The sequence below is a fragment of the Argiope bruennichi genome, chromosome X1 (assembly GCF_947563725.1).
Source record: "Argiope bruennichi chromosome X1, qqArgBrue1.1, whole genome shotgun sequence".
NCBI classification, from domain to species: Eukaryota; Metazoa; Arthropoda; class Arachnida; order Araneae; family Araneidae; genus Argiope; species Argiope bruennichi.
This window is the reverse complement of record NC_079162.1, coordinates 11,411,888-11,433,373: the sequence shown is the minus strand read 5'-3', so window position 1 is coordinate 11,433,373 and position 21,486 is coordinate 11,411,888. Positions and strand designations below refer to the sequence as shown.

Sequence of the window (21,486 nt, the reverse complement as noted above, 5' to 3'; positions counted from 1 at the left end):
TCAATCGTTCACATCAAAAGATATTCAGCTCTTTCAAAAATAACTATCAATGTCAAATTAAAAACCAAAGGCTTCTTGTAGAAACAAAGAAAAAAAAATATAACGGCCTTTGAGAATGAGCATTTTGTGTTCGAGGTATGAACTTTTTAAAGACATTTTTTGCATGGTAATTACCATTTAAAATCTGTATTCCTTGGAATAAAGAAAAGGTCATAAAATATATCAAGGTAACGTTAAAATGATAAAAAAATAGCAACGTAGCATGAATTTTGTAATTGCTCAGTAGAAATCGACTCGTTTATTATAATAAGTTCTTACATTTAAAATTAATTTTGATAATTGTGCATTTCATCAAATTTCTGAAACTGTTCATTCCATCATACAACTGTAGAGAAATTAAAATATATTAAATCAAATATTGTTGAGAATTGCTAATGAATTCCATGAATATTTTTTTATGAGTAAAGAAGTATAAAAAATCTTTTTTTTTTTTATCTTTTCATCTTAATTTTTGACTGGATATTGCATTAAACAATTTTTTTAAAGGAGTATTGATATATTGTTAATTATTATTGTGTATAGTGTTTTGTTGTGTAAAAATACTATATAAAAAATTTATAAAATACCATCTGGTTTTTCAGAAAGTTCTATCATTCAGCTGCTCATTTATTGCCTGAAAACTTATTCTAGGAATTTATAAGAGACCGAAATTAGACTTACTTTTTCATTAAAGTTAGTTTTCTTTGCTAAATGTTTATTCAGGCAAATAAATAAAAGGTACATTAAAACAGTATTTTTTCTTTTCTTGTTTGATACTATTGTTAAGAAATCTAAACTTACTAATGTCTAGCCTTGTTATGACAATTCGTTTGAATTTAGAGGATTCTCTATAGTGCTCAGAAGGAGGCTGAATATAACCAAAAGCTATTATTCATATTATAGTAACCATTATAAAAAAAGAAACTATTATGAAATATAAAAAAATGAAGGAAAATAATCAATTCCTGTGACGTAACAATATCAAAATGAAATCTGTGCAAAATCAAACAGGACATCCAATTTTATTTCTTATGTTTGTTCTAAACTGTGTTCTAGAATTAATATGTATCCCTGGACCATGGTATGTTACTATTGCGTATGTGACAAGATAATATGGTGCTATCTAATTTTCTGTGATTAACTGTTTTTAACATCTGAATGAATGAATTCGAATATCTCTTTAGCAATTGTTTTATAAAGTAGTAATACTTAAACCTTCAAATAAAAAGAGAAATGCATTTCTTCTGTTACGTTGAACAAATCTATGAGATACATAGTCCACTCTATTAAATAATATTAACAACCTTTATTCATTTGTTACTGTGTAGCAAAAATATATTAAAAATTCTTGATTCTTTAAAATGCATTAAAATTAATTAATGAGATATCTGTAAATCATTTCTGGTGAATGATAAAAAAAAAATCAATGGCACATCGAATTTTGAAGAATCGGTGATTGAATAAACTCTACAGAAATGAATATTTAATTATTATCATTTTAAATCCCAATAAGTACTTATTTTGAGACAGAACGTAAATTATGCGCACGTTTCCTTTTATGATTATTAAACTCGAATATAATTTTATTAAATAAATTTAAATAGAGCGTCCTTATAGAAAATATTTGTTTTTGTCATTTTTGGTGAATTAAACTGATTTAATTGGAATAAGTCTAGCAATATGAATTTTTAATGATTAGCTGAATATTTATATAAATATTTTCTTAGACCTAGATATATTTATATGAAGAGAATTAGTACATAGTTAAGATATGAATTCTTTTATATTTATGAAAATTTAAATTCTTTATTTCTCATGATTATCAGAATTGGAAATATAAATATCATTCAGGCGAATTAATTATAACAGCGATTCCCAGTATTTAATCGCCTAAACGTAATTGCTTTTAAATGGATATAAATTATTCCTTTCTTTATTCTTTGCAGTTTTTTTTTAAATTTAAAATAACTAAGAGACTCCCATTTTCTCGCTTATTGACTATAGTTGTACGTGTTTGACATATAACTTAATTTCATTCAGTTATTTATTTTTTGTAGAGTATTTTCTCGATCGTAAAATAAAAATAAGAATTTATTTGATGGTAAATCTTATTTTGCAGAATCATGTGATTTTTGCACATCGTCTTATTTTCTGAGGCTATAATGAAATTAAATTCACTAAATCAGCTAAGTATAAATTCTTAGCTACCTTGCAGGTAAGTCCTGTAACACCCATGCTAAAGGCGTATGAAGACGATTGTCGAGTTATGTTAGAATCGCAACACTAAAATGATATAAAATTAAAATGAGAGACAATAGAGTAGGTGAAAATGAATGATTTTCTACAGAACATTTAATGAGACCTCAAAATTGTATCACATGAAAAAAATGGAACAAAACAAATATGACTTTTCTGCAAAACACACTGGTTATTGGACTTGATTTTTTCTAGCATTATTTGTGTTTTATTTGTCTTTCTAAACCATTACATTTTTCTTAACTTATATAGGAATCAAACTTGTTTCTGTTGCCGCATGAACAGCTCGGCGGATGCAAGACGTATTATTAAACCTAGGCTATATGAGTTAAAGATAAAATTAAACGCATAAAAGAAGAAATTTATTAAAAGAAGCAAATTAATTTAATCTGATATGTTTATTAATACCATATTAGTCTTATGAGCTAAGCGAATAATTATATAAACTCAGCAGAAAGTCAATAACACTGTTCAAGATACCGTTGTTGTTAATTGCATTTTACGTAAATGGTCATCTAACTGTAATTAGTCAACGCAGAAAACCCGTGCTTAGTTTCATAAACCTAAATATAAATTGCATTAGCAGAAATAAGATAATGAACCTGCAAAAGTTAACGTTTGTTGTTACATTGAAACACGTACTTAAGTTTAACTTGAAAAGTGCAGCAGTAAAATAAAATTTTTATTTTTTTCTACTAATGGATACTACTTATGAATAATGTGTGCGTTTGTGTTTGCTTTATCTCGGCATGTACTTGTATTGTAGGGACTTGAAATTTCTGTTATATTCATTGAAATCCCTATCACTAGAATATATATTTTATAAATTTCCTCTATTGATTATAAAACTGAATAATTTGATACTGAGCCAACCATTAACATCACGCATATCTTTGAATAATGCTTCTATTTGGAGCTGACTCAGAATCGAATAACTTTACAGAAATTATATATTAAATGATATATTAATAAAATGATATAAATTGATATATTAATTACTCTTTTTTTTAATGTGCAGTAGTTTTTTTTTTGTTCTTATATAACTAAGTAAGTGTAGATGTGTTTCAAAGCTGAAGTCGAATCCTTTATTAATTTTTAGTTTCATGTCCATCTTCAGGATATTTTGACTGTTGTATAAAACAAAAATGAAGTGCCTTCATGGTTAGCCATGTGAAACTTGAGAAAGGTTGTAGGGGATATTTGCATTATTTTAAACATATCGATACCGGAAACTTAACGAATTACCATGCATGTCAAAGAGTAATAAAAATGTATAATTAATATGTGCATGATGAGCATAAGCTCGTTATTTAAATAGCATTATGGCTGTTAAGATAAAAAGAAAATATCAAATAACTCAAAAGAAATTCGCTGAATGAATTGAATGCTAAACTTGGCAGTTTATTTTTGTGAAGTGCTTTGTGTATTATAAAAATTCTTCACTTACAGAAGGAGAAACTCTAGATTTGATTTTAGATATTCTTAAGCTATACAATCATTGTTTGGATCATGTTTTGCACTTGAAATCTTGCCCAGACTATGCTTTAGCCAAATTTTAAAATTCAAACTGAGTGAGACCTGATTTGGAGCTCCACTCCCTAAAATTTCAATTTGCATCAAGATCAGATTTAATGTAGGCGACTACATTACAAAAGTTACGAATATAATTTGCAAATTTCGAATGAAAGTTAATTTTATATTCTTACTTCCTGGACAATGTTCTTTATAAAGTGCTATTTCTTCATTCATTCTTTAAAAAGAGCCATTAATTTTAATATTTTATTTCTATTTTCTCAAATTCTGAATTTTGAAAAAAAAAAAAAAAAAAAAATTGGGGGAGAAAATTTCAGAAATTAAATCGAAAAGATATTTTTTGGTTCAAATTAGGGAAAAAGGTTTTTAAATATATCTGCAGTTTTTGAAATACAGAATAAACAGACTTTAAAAAGTTTTACAGTTGTTTCAATTTTTATAATGCGAAAAAAACATTTTTTCCGTTAAAACCCATTATTTAAAGAAGGGACAGAAATACAATTTATTACTTAGTTCCAGAACCAGGTACTATATTTCTAGGTTATCTAAAAAATGTTGAACAAATAATTTGATAAACTTCTAAATTAGAAGACTTTTGCTTTATATCTCTGTTTAGGAAAGAAAGAGGAAACAATTCATTCAATTTTTCAAATGCATTTTTTATTGATATAGATTTGTTTCATAGATCTTTTCAGATTATTTAAATCATAGGGGGTTTTTTTTTGCCTTTATAACTATATTTGGTGATTTTTAAACATGTTTTTTAATTTTATACAAAAATTCAGAAATATAAGTATTTTAGAATATATTTCAAAAAGCATTCATTCCAATCGAAAATGCAGTCCTCGTGTTCATAGGATCTAGAAGCCCAAACTTCGTTCGGCAGTTTTTTTTTTTTTTTTTTTTTTTAGTAAAATCGTGTTATTTGCAGAAAATATTTAGATGCGAATCACATACTGATTACATATGAATGCTTTTCAATCTTACCTACTGATCATTTTCAATCTTAAATGAACTGATCATTTAAAGAAACTCATGAATCATAATTTAATATATTCGACACAATCTGCTATATTATAGTATTCATTTTACAATTTATCTATTATTGCTTATATTTTTGAACTTACCCTCAGTTATGCCATAGTGAAATTGGGTCCGAGATGGAGTTATATGACGTTGTCAGCATGTGAGCAGATAGACAAAGACTCTAATAGTTAGTTATAAATAAAAAATGCTATTTTGTAAAATCACGTTTTTTCAGGAATGACACTTATATAGATAAACTTAAAAAACAAAATATAAATATAAACGTATATAAAAAAAATAAAGAAAAAGCTCGACTCAAACCGAACCGACGACCCTCAATACACGCGTCATTTATGTTGTTCTGACCACTAAACTGCACGGCCCACGAGGCGATGCGAAAGTTGAATATACTTATTCTAATAGATAGTTAGAAAAAAATTATTATGTGAAATCGTGTTTTTTTTTATGGCAAGACACCTATATAGATAAATTTAGAAAGCAAAACCTTATTTAAGTATAAAATTTGATCCAAAACGTAAGAGCCGTTTCCGAGATACATGAAATAAATAAATTTATATATATTCAGAATTGCTCATTTAAAGTTATAAGATAAATAAATGATTTTGATAATAAATAAATAAAAACTTCACTCTTATGTCAACTCTCTAGCTTCAGGAACCAAGACTAAGAATGAATGGAAAATCTTCTTTTAATTATTGGTATAACAATATTTAAAATGTACTTACACATTAATTGCTGACAATTTTCTCCATGGAATAGAGAATATTTCAGAAAGCGCAAAGAAAAATAAGCATTTTCTTTCCACTGGATGTAGTTATGGAAGGAAGAACAAATGATCATGTAATGGATTTCAGATATTCTGTTAAAAACGTTATTTAAAAGTCTATTATTTTTCGCTCAAAATAGAATAAATCGTAATCTGATTAAAACCATTTGAACTGTTTGTGAAACATAGATATATATCTGAAAATGTTGTTTTAAAGTGGATTCATATTTGAATAATATCCCATTATTGCTATTATCCGTATAAATTGAAAACATCTGAAAAACTAAATATGAAGGACCACTTTCTAATGATTTGTGATGTACTTCAAGAGCAAGAATTGGCCTAGTATGTATGCGGGCTAAATACCATCCAATCTTCATGAAAATGCATCGATAATCATATAGCTATTATTCATTTTGGAAGACAAACATAACATCAAAGAAAATTCAGGAACCGAAGTGGAAATAACTCTAATAATTCTTGAAGCAGAGACGAAGTCAATCATTTTATATCTTACTTTCAAGTCATTCGATTAATTCATGAACTTTATTCCAATTTTCTTCGTTAAGGGAAGCATCTAAAAGCTGTAACGTTACCCTTTAAGATGTTTTTATTACTGAATTTGGCTTATTTATACCAAATGAGTGAATCATTTTGAAATTTCATTTCGGACAAAAAGGGAGATTTATCCTTAAAAAATTCCTTATAAATCCCCTCTCGGATAAGTACATTTTCAGTAAAAGTGAGTATTTTGTTTGAATTTATTCTATAAATAGCTGAAATTATTCTACAATGGCTTGTAATGAAATGAATTTTTTTATTAATAAAAAATTTCAATATTTAATTATTTTAGATAAATTCTTCCTTAAAACCTGCTTATACTTTAGTATTAGTGAGTAAAATTAAGTTGCTTTGTAATTAAGTAACATATCAATTTTCTGTAGTAAAAATTAAATTGATCGAATCTTAAATCAGCTACTGGGAGCAATGAAATGAAAATGCCGTACGAAAGAAAGAAAGCAAAATATTCTTAATATTCATATTCACCAAAGGGCCCGTAAATACACATATTATTTTAAATGTTAAAAAAAAAACCTTTTTTACAAAACATTATTAAAAAAAATGTATAATAATCCTGTCCCCTGCAATTATCTTTTCTTGTGAAAGATTCGTTTATATAAAAAGAAATATAATGCTAAATCTTTTTCTATCATCTGAAATTTTTTCTTATAAGAAACTCAGCTACAAGAAATTATTTTAATTTCTACTAGTTTATGAAATTGCAAACTGCAACAAACAATTTTTCAAAAATCACAGTAAGTTAATGTTTTCAATAAATTATTAATTATTTTTAAAGGATTATATAATTACGAGTGGTATTTTAAATATGACTTTCCAAAATGGAATGGCATTTTGGCAACAAATTTTGTTCTCCATTGTCAGGATTTTTGTAGTAGATAAATTTTAATTTATTTAAGAGTAAAAGAACATCTCAAAATAATTTTGAAATAAAATTTAAAAAATTAAATTAATAACATATAAAAATTAAATATTCACATTTTTAGCTCCATTTTTTTCATACATTTTTAAAACCTACGTTATGATCAGCGGGTAAAAAAATCATTCAGAAGTTATGTATCCAAAGGGAGCGAAAAAAAATCATCGTTTCATTTTTATTTATACAGTTAAAAATTTATTTTTTTGTATCTATTTTTACTAAATAATTAAAAACATTTTAACAGCAACTGTGGAGAGCATGAGGTTAAGAATTTTTAACAACATGGATGCACTCTATTACAGAAAAGAGAAAGATAATAGATTTGTTCTCATTTTTTGTTTTTTTTAGTTTGATCTGTTTCCAAAGAAATTTAGTATGGCAAATAATTTTTTTTTTCATTTTGGATAAATTTCAAGATTTTTGTTCGTATATCCATCCAACAGTTTGTTTCTTTTAAATGTGTGCCAAAGTATGTATGTATTACATTAACAAAAAGTACTAATTTTATTAAAACACAGTAATGACATACTCATTGCTTCAATATTTCTCCAAGTATTCAAATCTTCAGTGTTAAATACTCATGAATAATTTCTACAAGCAAACATTTTCTTGTAAGTGGATTTTTATTTTCATCAATTACGAATTAACTCGTGATATTTACTGTTCCCAATGAGTGAAAAAGTGCTTAAAATTATATAATAAGTAAAGTAAATAAATAAAAGATAAAATATTAGTAAAATAATTTGAAATATTTTTTTAATTACACATAACTCTATGCAACTCATATCCGAACAAATATTTTTGCATTTTCATGAAATTCGGTTTGAATAATTATCTGTCGTTATCCATTTCACAACCATTTTTACTGTAAACTATATTCGAATTCTATTACATGAACTAACTTATTTCCAGTTTCATGCTTAGTCCAAGCTTAATTTATATATATATATATATATATATATATATATATATATATATATATATATATATATATATATATATATATATATATATATATATATATATATAAGAAAAAAAAAGAATATTGAATTGTAGTGAAATACAAATATTAAATTTATTTATACATTATACAATTTGAAATAAAATGCCTTTCTTTCAATTCAAAAAATTTATTAATATTATTATTTTTTCAAATGACATGTTTATTGCCATGTTTTTGAGGTCTGTCTAAAACCATCACATTATTTTAAAAAGGACAGTACATAGAAAATAGACTCTAATATTATTGCACAGGATTCAAATATTGTTATCATAATGCTTCTTGGATTACAAAGTCAAATATAGTTTGTACGTAACGTTCCACATATAATTTTGCGTTATAATTTTCCAGACTCGTATTTTTCAACTATTTGTTTAAAAAATGTGTGTATGTATGAAATGCTTTAGTAACTATTGTACGCAACTATAACTATAAGAATATATTTCATTTAATATGCATTTAAAGAATATATTGATAAATCCTTTTAATATCCAGTTTTGAATTCAATTCTACATAGTAAATGGAAAAAAGTAATCCTAACTCCCTTGATAATATAATCTATTTTCCCCAGGCAATCATGCAGTGAAAAGGCTTTTGTGTTTCTTCAATAGATAATATTTTCTTAGATATTACTTTTCATATTTACTTTTAATTAAACACCTTCATTTATCCTTTAAAGGAGCATTTATTTGTCGGTGCAATCATTTCCCAAATAATAATTCAAAATAATTATGACAAGATATATTCATGGAAGACAACGCAAATTTTCATAATGATAACTAAAAGAAATCGTGAATCCTTCAAATGACAATTTTATAATCTAAAATCGCAACGAAAACTGTTGTTGGATGTCGAGTTATATTCTATCTGATTTGAGCAAAATCAAGCCCTTTTTGAAAATTATTAGCTGCATCATTTTTTAATTAACTCAATAAGCAAGGCAATTATTTTATATTGACAAGGAGAAAACGATAACACTCTGATTCTGATGAGAATAAACAAAACATATACTGTGTCATTCATACTTAATTTATAACTTTATACTGACATGCTTTCATTATTTGAACTTTAAACAACTTTTTGGACTTTTTGAATAACACATAAGAGAAAAATACTAGCGCATAAAAAATAAAACTTTTTATATTTATAAACAATAGTATTATGAATGATTACCGGCGAGCACGAGCTCTTCCTAACAAAATCATTATTAGTTTTAAAGATTTTCTGAACTAAGCACCTAATGTAAAGTATTTTCCTTAAATATGAATAAATATTTTTTCTTCAGTATTTTTATTTTTACAAATGATTGAATATTTTCTACTTCTATATTAACTATTTTTGTAATCGAATGGTTCTACTTTCGCCTCTCATTCCGTGTGTTGAAAACGGAGCGCACTAAGCTCCATGCAGCTCGATTCCTTCAAAAGGGCAGAAGAAGACGAAAAGAGATTGAAAATTGGATCCAACTGCTTTTGTTTCCACTTGATTTACCTGGCAAATGAAAGCTAAGCTACGGCCTTATGTGTGATCCAAGAGAAGTAAAATCGAAAGAAGAAAAGAGCTCCATCCGGTACAGGTGCATAACGGGGCTACCCTCCCGTAGCTTTACGAGTCGACTAGCCCGGGTTCCTGATCAAACCTGTCATGCGCTCACCCTGCCGCAGTTGTGACTGTACCCGGGCATAGTCGAAACGCAACTCGGATCCATTTCTTCTCCCTTCTATCACTGAAACTTATTCCGAATGGTTTGATTAAAAGCACCCACTTGACAGTTCCCCGTTCGCTGGAAAAGACTTCTGGGCTGGACTGATTAAAGTGTTCTCTTCAAGAAAAAGGAAAATTCCTCGTTTAAGAAGGGGCAAAAACTTTTAGTAAACTCAATTTCGCTTCTCAATAGATAGTTAAGAAACTGTTGATTAAGCAATTTTTTTGTGTGTGTTTGCGCGCGTAATGTAAAAAAAAAAAAAAAAACATCAAGAATTTCACGCATTAAAAACTGTGCTTGTTTGCTCAAACTTTTTGAACATTTAGAGTGAACTTAAATTTCTGGAAATCCGATCATCGTAGTGTTGCCCCATTAGCAAGCAGTGTCGAAGGACAGTTTGCGTGTTTACTCTATATATTTATGCTGCAAACTTAAGAAATGACATTTGCTCATCTGTGAAAGGTATGTAAAATTTTTGACATGCTGTCATTTTTTGGGGGGATTTATTTTTATTATGAAGATGTTGAACAAATGAAAATAATTAATTTTATGTAACGAGCCATTTTAAGATTAAACTGTTTTAATTTTTCATTTACGTACGTATTTTCCAAAAATGATATCATTAATCGCTGCCATTTTTCTTATATTTTACCTGTTAAAAATAGGAAAACTGTCAGATCGGTAGGAAAGCCGAGATTATATAATTTTTTCATTTTTAATTAATATTTACCAATCAAATATTTACAAATCATATCCATTTTAAAGATTTGCATTTATAGTTCGTAACTCATATCTTTGTTACTCTTAATTTATTTTGTTTTCTTATATCATTTTTATAAAAAATTATTATTCAAAAAATTAAATGCATTTCTAAATATTTTTAAGAAACATCATTCTAAAATGTATAACGCCATTCAAAATCTAACACGAATTTGTCTTAATTTTTTTTCTATTGCAGCAACAACTAGAAAGAGCTTTGCTTTTAAGCAAACAAATCATTAAAGAAGCATATTAATAAATAAGAGATTTGTTATTTTTTAAAAAAGAATGTTATGCCATTTCAGTATTTTTTTTTTATTTCACATAGAACGCCATTATTATTTGTATTCTTATCACGTTCTTTAATTTCGGTTAGCATAAACTAAATGAAGCTATAGATATTTTTTCTGTCCAAATTAACAGATAGTAATTACATATTTTGAGAAAACAAAAGAATAAAAAGTGAATTTAACAATTTTTGTCATATGATATAAATAAATCGGTTTTAATAAATTGATGTATTTATTCTTCGATCTAATTATGCCTTATTTAATTAGATGAATTCTAAAATTTTATATCTTTTCTGTAATCTTCAAATTTGAATAGAAAATCAGAAATTCTGAATCATCTGCTATTATTTTCTCTGACTTTTTAAAAATGCTTTAAACAATTTATGTGATTTATAATGTTTATATATTTATCATCTACGACCGATTCAATGTATGAAATGAAAAAAATCTTTAGTAGAAAGATTTTTTTTCTTTTCATTGATATTTATAATAAACTTATTTTAATAGCCAGTTAACTTAAATGAGCATCCTAACACTTTGAGCCATAAAACATGCTCCTCCTTTTTTCAGTTAATAATTTTGCTTCATGAACTTCACTTACCTTGCTTAATGAAGCTTCAAGAAGAGTTAGTTTATTTTACCATCGTTATCTTAATTAAAGTAGATTAATAGATGCCGAAACTTCTTTCTTTGCAGAAAATTCTTCATTCAAATGCACAATGTCATTCCCGTATTTCGAACAAATAGTTGTGAGGGTTAAAAGGGAACGGAAGGCAAGATAGCTAATGTCAGTGACACTGGCACTTTATCACTCTGACTTATGGAGACTTAACATTGCACCGCAGGTGCGTTTCTTAATGGAATTACAGCTTAACATTATATACTTTAGCTTGATGATCTTTTGCTTCCCTTTAGATTTGCTGTTTTATATCCTGCTGTTACTGTGTATCGCTTCTCGAATTATTTTCGCGCATGTGTTTGAATTGAGTGCGAATAAATCAGCACTCGAATCTTTTTTAGTTCTGAAAAATAAATATTTCATCCACTTCGTAGAAATCGGAATTTGGGAATAAATTGGGTAAAAACATATTTCTAGAGAAAAATGGTTAATTTTACAATGACAATTATGAAATTTAGAATTCCAATGCAAGTAAATTAATAAATGTTATTTCATTTCCCATGTTTAAAAAATTGATTATTTTTGCGTACTCAAATTGTCTCAAGGAGTTCTAATTGTTTGTTGTTAAGCTCACAAAGCATGGTTCAAATTTTCCAAGACTGTCAAAAGAAGGAAAAATTCCAATCATATTTAAATTATCGGATATACATTTTTTTTAAATTTAAAAATTGGATATTCATTTAAAATATTTGATTTTCATCTTTTAAAAAATTATTCACCTTTCAGAAATATAACCTAAGACTTTTTAGATTAAAATATATTAAATAGATGAGAATTAAATTATAATTCATATTTCGTAAACTTCATCATTATTTTTTGCCATTTTGTCAAAGAATAAAAAAAAAAAAAATATTTGAAAAAGATACTGACACATTTAGATTGTTCGTAAATAAAAATTATTTTCTGAATTGAAGAAAATTTGGTTAATATACAAAAAAGTAGGCTTCTCTTGCTGAGTTAATTGTTTTCGATATTAAAAATAAGCCACAATCAGATAAAAGTTTCATATTTTTACTTGAAAATAATTTTTCCCTGTATATGCTAAATTCATTATGCAAATAATAAACGGTTTATGAAAATGAGTATAAAGTATGTATGAAAGTATTCGTATAAAGAAAATATACGTTCTGCTTTTCCAAAAAAATTCTTAATCAAACATTGTTGTTGTGAAATATATAAAAACATAATTGACGTCTTAATAAACTTCAAAGATCATTTGTCAAAATTCATTAGAATATTGTTCATTATTATTTAATAATCAAATAATAATAAATATTATTCCTCTATTTGGCAATCATTATTTAATAATTGTCATTTTCTGTACATTCAAAAAGCCAAAAACAATTAAAGAATTAAAAAAATCAATTGGGACAAAAATATTAATTCTATTTCGTGGAAATATTTTTATAGCTTTATGGTCCATACTTTACCCAAAAGCAAATAACACCATCTAGACATAAGAGTATACTTAAACGGGAAAGAGACAAGCTTCAACATGAGAAGTCTTATTTTTAAAAAACTGAACAGGTTAATGTACAGTAAATTTATTATGCATATTAAGATGTTCAAATAGCATTATTCTATAAAGTAGTCCAGTACTTTCACAGAAGCTTAATTTTTTTTAAAGATCTTTATAAAATCCATAATGATGTTTTAAAAAAAATGCCTGAAAAACTTATCCTATGACATATTTAAACCAACTTGATACTTAACTGTCTCTCCAAAAATATACTTAATATAGAGCAAATACAAACACTTTCAACTGCAGGGAAGTTTTATTTCAAGTACTTTCAAATTTTAATTCTATCCAAAATTATTCTAAAGTAATTATTAAAATTATAAATTGCATATTAAAGTCACATAGATCACTTGTACAAGTAAAAGTAACAAAAATTCCAATTATATGGAATTTCGTGCCTTTGTTTTGAGGTAAAACTTAAACAAAAAGATTTAAACTTATTACCAATCAATAATTTGCATTTGTAGCTATGTAGTTTCATCAAAAATTAAAACAATATCAAATTGGTTGCTCTCTATATGATTTGTGTCTTTTCAATGATTCAAAATTGCTTTCAGCATTTTACAAATATTTTAAAATTCATCTCAAGTTTAAAGTCTATTTTTTCTTAATAAATTTTATTTCTGTTCTCCCTCCGGAGATCATCGTAAGTCCATGTTCATCAGGCTACACTTCAATGTCTTTTTATCGAAATAATTTATTAATTAACCAGCTTTTATACACGAAAGTTCTCAATTTCTCCGATGTGTTCCCAACTTTTCGAAGGCTAATTATCATTTGACGACACGTGTTTTGGCTCTGATCACTATAACGAATTGGTCTGAAATGTTGATAAACTTCAGTATATTGACTCAGAATTCATTTTGTTGCCTGTTTCCACGCTATTGTATTTTTTGTTCTTTTTCAGCAACATTATATTCTGCTTCACAGAATATCGTTTATAAACCATCATAACTATTTAATATTTTAAAGTTTGGTAATTAAGGGAGAATGAGAGCTACTTACTATACACGAACACACACACACACACACACATATATATATATATACCAAATCAGTAAAAAATACCAAGTCAATATTAGCAAAAAGAATAAATAAAGGATCAAATAGGAAGAAAAAATCTTCAGGCTGGACTCTTATTTTCTTTCTTTTTGATTCTATATTTATTCTTTTTGCTAATATCGACTTGGTATTTTTACTGATTTGGTTTAGTTCATCTGTGTTTTAGTAGTAGCAGTATTAGCGCTCTCTAAATGCAATTGTATCTTTTTTAGTTTTATTCAGAAATAATCTTTAATTTTTTTTTAGTTTTTTTTCAGAAATAAATTTTAATTGAAATTTCATAGTGCATATATTTTTGATTTTCTTATATATATATATATATATATAAGTTTGCAGTCACCAGTTTGCATTTCTAGTTGAAAAGAGTAAAAATCCTTATCATAGGACTACTCCATCAGAATAATATTTTCTGCCTTCTTACTATCCCCTCGTTGCTTTCTTTCATGCTTGACTTCAAATGGCTTAGAATCATAATCAACAACCAAATTTCATTCGTAAAAAATAATATGTATATACATAACATCGTAGATTTTCAAAAAGTCTTTGTGAATTTGACGAAAGATGATAGATATTTTTGGCAGGATAGCAAACTACTGCGCTTCCAGATTTTGTATTTCCTGTCATATGACAAATTAATACAAATGCAAAAAATGTGTACGCACCTTAAAAGCATGTTTAAAATTAACACACGCTCATAATCCTCAGGGATAAATGGAGATCTGAACAATTTTTCTGCAAAAAATCGTAACTTCCCAGTAGCCCTTATATAAAGACAAGGAAAGTGGAACATAAGAAACCATGATGCTCCTTTTGCATTTTTAAAAATATGGTTTAAAAAAGTTCCCAAACCACGTACCTCAATATGTCTGCCTTTCCTAATAACAGCCAGATTAATAGTAGCAAAACTGCGGTTTTAAGAAAAGTAAATATTTTTTACTGCATACAACTATAGGAATTAAAGAATGGACTGGTTATTGTAATTTTTACAGCAAAAATAATTAGATCATGTAAAAATTCCCAAAATGCTTTAACTTTCATTTCACTTCATATTTTATTTAATATAAAAATATTATATAATGGTAACCAGTTGTTCCACGTGGCAAACTAATTTTGAATATCTAGGTACTCGAGCTAGTAGTACGCTTTTATCCTAGAGATTCTAGTTATTTTAGTTAGTTATTCTAGTTATTATATTAATGCTTAAAATCACTTGATTTCCAATTTGTGAAAGTAATGTGGAAATGAAAATACTAGCTGCCATTGGTAACTAACTGGTTCACCGGGATTAATTATGAATAAACTTTTTAATTAAATATTTTATGCACCTTAATAGAGTCTTCCGTAAAATATTTTTAACTTCAAATTTTGATAGATACATAACTCATTGAATCCATTTTGTTCATTTTATGATGCACTACTCTTATTTTTTCGGCTCTCCAAAAACTTAAAGGAAATGGATACACTGTAAAAAATTCATTTAATTTCTAACATTAAAGAAATCCAATATTTGACATTTTTTTCTTCATGTTAATAGTATTTTAATTTTGATTTAAAATCTTTTACAGATTCCTCAGAGATTTAAGTAACTATCACTTGATTTCACGAAATTTACTTCGCCAATAATGACTTGTGTTAAGAGCAGGATAGAAATTCGGAATATAAAATAAAAATTAAAAAGTATCTGTAATAGTGACTTTTAGCAGCAACTTTCGTCTTCTTCCAAAATTCTTATGTTTTATATTATTGCTTGTCATTTTTAATATTCATTCAAAATTCTTTCGTTTCTTATTAGAAAATATCCTTAAAATATTTTTTAATTAATTAAATATAGAAAATTTATTTAAAAGGTAAAAAAATTGATGTAATTTAAAAGATTATTTTTTTAAAATTTTAAGATGTAAAAATTATTCTTGTACTGCAATATTTTCATAACTTATCATGGAAAAGCACAAAAATTTTTAATTGAATTTCTAATTAATTAAAAAAATAGGCCGTGGTGCACCCTCCAAAGTATGGATGCCCCATGTTTGTTAGCTTCAGAAAAACTATCTATTTATAGAACCCCAACAATCGCATATTCATTTTTTATTGGAAGTAAAGACGCATAATTTTTTTATGAAGCTTATCTGTTTTTAAAAATTAAAGGAAGGAAATAATTTAATTTTTTTAAAATTCAATAATGTTTTAAAACTTGAACTTTTTCAAGCATGGTTGCATATTTCTTGAATCACTTATATAAGAGTATTTAATCGACAGGGCCTCAGTTTTTAAACCACTTAATAAAGAAAGTATATTTGAAGATTTGAAAATATAGTTTCTTTAATAATTAGTTTAAAAGCTGAATCACTATACATCGAATATATTAATATAAGTGGTGACGAAAATTAACTATAATTCTTAAAATATTTTAGTTAGGGTTCGATTAAAATGAAGTGTTCATAACACATCAATTTAATTCAATAAATTCTATTAATTCCATTTCATCTCTTGCTCACAAAATTCGGTAAAGAAAGAGTGTTTTTGTAGTGCAAATATTAAAATAACATAAATAAGTACTTTTCTGTCATTAAATTTATTGGGGGAGGAAACACCTTCTACTATGAGAACTGCAACCAGATAAAAAGCATAATAAAGTACTTTATTATTATTAAAATCGATTCGGAAAGAACTCTTTTAATGTGATAAGTGCAATGAACTTTTAACTGTACCAGCCAAATATGAAGATTATATCAAATGTAATTCTTTTAATGCTATTTGGTGTTCTTGCATCAGGAAACATGATTAATCTTTGAATCCGATATAAAAAGTTATATTCCAAATAATTAATCTAGAATTTATATCCACGAAAGAATTGTCCAAGGAAAAAAGTGTTGTAAAAAATAAAATAAATTAAATTATTTCAAAAACGAAATATTACGAACTGATTGCAGTGCAGAATTACGAATACATTAATAAAGAAAATGCATGCAGCTGCATTACCAGGAGTTGAGAGAAAAAAACTAATATGTAGTCAAACACGTGGCTTAATGTGATAATGGATTGGGTTTCATTATGCGGTTGGAAGCAGACAAAATAACACTTTCTTTGCCTTACTTAGACTCGGAGAGAAGACGTAATTTAGTTTTTTTAATGCATGTAACAAAGAGAGAAACCATTTACTTAATGGATTTCAGTTGATTGCACGATTTCATCTCAACTTCTTTTTGTGCGTTCTTACTTTTCAGGAACAATGACCGCAATGCTGACAGAGTCTACTGGGAATGATTATTGATGCGCCTAAAAACTCGATAGAAGGTATCTTTTTCAACCGAAACTGTACTTTCCAAGAAAAGTAGAAAAAAAAATTAAGGAATGTCTTTATGTCTTACATATCGAATCAGAAAAGGAAAATGTAAATTATCAAGCTACATTTGTAAATGAAACAAGAAACTTGGTTTCAAAAGTCAAAGCCCAAAATAAAATAAAATTTATTTTTATTTTTTTCATTTCCTTTGAATAGCTTAAAAATATCTATTATTTGGACATGCTGTCTGGAATATATATATATATATATATATATATATATATATATATATATATATATATATATATATATATATATATATATATATATATATATATATATATATATATATATATTAATTATGTTTATTTTACATATCCTTTACATATCTCAAAGATCTCGTATAAGATGCCATTTAGGTTTCTACTTCTTTCGAGTCTATCTCAAAAACACAGCTGGGTCAATCCAATTTTTCATTAGGAAATTATTCACTGTGATAATAAAGTCAAATGTGATTTTAAGACCCCACTGACACACTTTTTTAAAAAATGTTCGTTAGATAAATTTTTTTGACACTTCTTGTTGAAGGAAAATCATAATTGCCAATTCTGTTTTTAAAATGTTTGGATTAACATTAAGAATACATAAAACACTTACAAATGGCGTATATTAGACACTGAAAGTTTTCAACTATAAACATCAGATATTCTTTGAAACGTTGTGATTTTGGGGTAAAGTATAATGTGTATTTAATATTATTATAAATAATTATTTGTGTATTGAATAAATTTTATAGCTTTGAGCTTTACAGCTACATTTCAATAAAAAGAGCTAATTTATTCTTTTTTATTTATATTCAGGAGTATTCATTTAAATAACTAAATGATTATGAAATCCATAGGGGTTGTTATATCCTGATTTCAAGCCAATTTCTTGCAAATATAGGACGGTAGCATCACAGTCTAATTTTGATTATTTCAACTTGCAATAACCTTATGGAATGTCATCTGTTTTTTTTGACGTGACGTAAAATCTAGAGATTCATGTAATAATCTGAAATCTCCATTTGAAGTATGTTTTGGTATTTTTGTTTATTGAAAATTCTAAAAGTCAAGACAAAATATTTTAAATCACTACTTCAACTTAAAAATTTAATTTACAACTTACAAATTAATTAACCAATTTAGAATGGTTAATGGATTTTATTGTAAATTTGTCACACACTCAAATGAATGCCCATATTTTATGATTTACTTACTTTGATTTGAGAATTAAAAGTATAAATATGTAATAATTAATAAGTTTTGATAGAATTAACATCGTTTCAATAAGATGCAAATAAATGTAAATTGAGAGCACAAATTGTTCTTTTTAACAACACATGTTAAAGCACGATTGTAGGGATTGCAATATCGGACCAAAATTTCAATACCGGTATTCGGTATTTTTTAGATCTTATACCTGTATTAGAAATTTTAAAAAAAGAAAGAAAACACAGGAGTTTCTTTGTTTTATTTGCCAGTTTTATTAGAGAGCGTAAATATCACAAAAAATAATTTGTAACCTATAAATTATAACAGTATATAAAGAAGGAACATCTTAATTATTAAATCACAAAAAAGGTAAATATCACTATTCAGTCTGTGGTACTATTACAAATTTTTGAAATGTGATCGTAAAAAACATAATGCATTAATTGTACTATCATTAAGCCTGGAACGTAATTTTGTGCAAAAATTACCAGCTGTCGAAAACGCTCTTCCGGCATCAACGCTAGCTGGTGGTACTGTTAGCAATGCGCGATATACTTTTTCCAAGTATTTACCTCTAAATCCCTCATCTTCAAATAAATCGATTTCTCGTCGGAAGTTTTGGATATAGCTGATTTAAGTATTGTATTTTGGCTCGTTGAATTTTTATTTATCGCGAATTCTATTTTTTGTTCAAGAGACAATTCATTTTCACTATCGACATTAGTATCATCATAATCTTTAACAACTGAACCGAATTCTTCTGAATGTGGATAGGTTTGTGGGTAAAAAGAAAGATTACAATAAACTTTAAGAAAATTTACTATAAACTTACTCAGATTTGAATTTGTTATTTTCTTTTCTTCTTTTTCATTTTCATTTTTAAAATCATTATAATTATGTAAAAACCATAATATATTTTCTATTTCGATATGCCTTTCTGCTGTGCGATTTTTCATTGTAATATATAATTCTTCAGATTGTGATGTGTGCTGTTCTTTCAATGACTGCAACATGAAATTTATTGTTGCATTAGCTGTTAATAAATTAGAATCTCTCCGACATAATGCCTCAATAGTCAGTTTTATTGGAAGTAGAGCTGATACAGATCTGGATATTAAGTCGAATTCACTATCTGAAAAATTAATTTACAAGTTTAAGTCGATTATTGCTTTTTGGGTTGGATTTCTCAGTTTCAAAAATTGTTCCATCATTAGGAGTAAACTGTTCCAACGTGTTTTAGAATCTAATATTAACGTATATCCTGTTTTATTTTCAGTTAGTATATATTTTAGTAATATGTCATTTTTTATAGGGGAACGTTTAAATATCTTAATAATTTTTCGAACTTTATAAATTATAGGAAGTGATTCTTGATGGGTTAATATTTCATCCTCATTAGCAATATCTTCTTCAACAGTTGCATTGTCATTATCTTTATTGTCAAGATCACTCACACTCTTACTCACTTCAAAGTTGGAATCCGAAGCTTCTATATCCACAGTATTTGGATTCTTCTTTTCTTTATTTTTTTGGTATAATGCATCTATTACTCCTAATTGAATTCCATAAGTATAGCACATAAGTATTGCTCATTTGCACGAATCAACTTTCCAACTTTTTTCATAACTGTTGCTCCATCAGTCGTTATGGAAATAATATCTTTCACGGATAATACATGTTTTGCTAATTTAAATTTAAGCAATTAATTAGCCATTAATTAGCAAATTAATTTCGCCCGTTAGGGAGAGATAAAAACAAAAACGAATACTATTCTGCTATGTTGGGATCCATGAACATATAGTGGGGACCATTTAAAAATTTTTTTGTAAATACCGAATAAACGGTATTTAAACTTGTGAATACCGGTATTACAAAATTGTACAAATGGCTCAAATACCGGTATTCGGTATACCGGTATTGCAATCCCTAATTGCAAGTGATTGTAATATCGGACCAAAAGTTCAATACTTGTGTTCGGTACTTTTTAGATTGTAATACCGGGATACCAGTTTTAATACCGCTAGTAGAAATTTTAGAAAAAGAAAGGAAACACAGGTTTTCTTTGTTTTATTTACCAGTTTTATTTGAGAGTATAAATATCACAAAAATAATTTGTAACTTATAAATTATAACAGTATATAAAGAAGGAACATCTTAATTATTTAAATCACAAAAAAGTGTAAATATCACTATTCAGTCTGTGGTACTATTACAAATTTTTGAAATGTGATCGTAAAAAACATAATCCATCAATTGTACTGTCATTAAGCCTGGAACGTAATTTTGTGCAAAAATTACCAGCTGTCGAAAACGTTCTTTCGGCATCAACGCTAGTTGGTGGTACTGTTAGCAATGCGCCATATACTTTTTCTAAGTATTTACCTCTAAATTTCTCATCTTCAAATAAATCGATTGCTCGTCGGATGATTTTGGATGTAGCTGATTTCTGTATTGTATTTTGGTTTATTGAAATTTTTTTTATTTATCGCTAATTCAAATTTTTGTTTAAGATACAATTCAATTTCATTATCGACATTAGTGTCATCATAATCTTCGATAACTGTGCCGAATTCTTGTGAATGTGGATAGGTTTGGGAGTAAAAAATTTTAAGAAAATTTACTATAAACTTGATAGGATTTGTATTGGTTAGTCTATTTTCTTCTTTTTCATTTTCATTTTTAAAATCAGTATAATATGTAAATACCGTAAGACAATTTTTATTCGGTATGCATTTCTTCTGTGCGATTATTCAATGTAATATATAATTCTTCTAATAGTGATGTGCGCTGTTCTTTC

The 21,486-nt window shown here is 26.8% G+C and overlaps 1 protein-coding gene across 2 annotated transcripts in view; it reads left to right on the top strand.

Annotated features, from left to right (window-relative positions):
- Positions 1–9,820: 9,820 nt before the first annotated feature.
- LOC129959443 (uncharacterized) overlaps positions 9,821–21,486 on the top strand; it is a 145,444-nt gene continuing 133,778 nt past the window's right edge. For both annotated transcript variants that reach the window (XM_056072275.1, XM_056072274.1), the window contains exon 1: positions 9,821–10,306. The gene's annotated coding sequence lies outside the window, so the exon portion shown is untranslated. The remainder of the gene's footprint in view (positions 10,307–21,486) is intronic.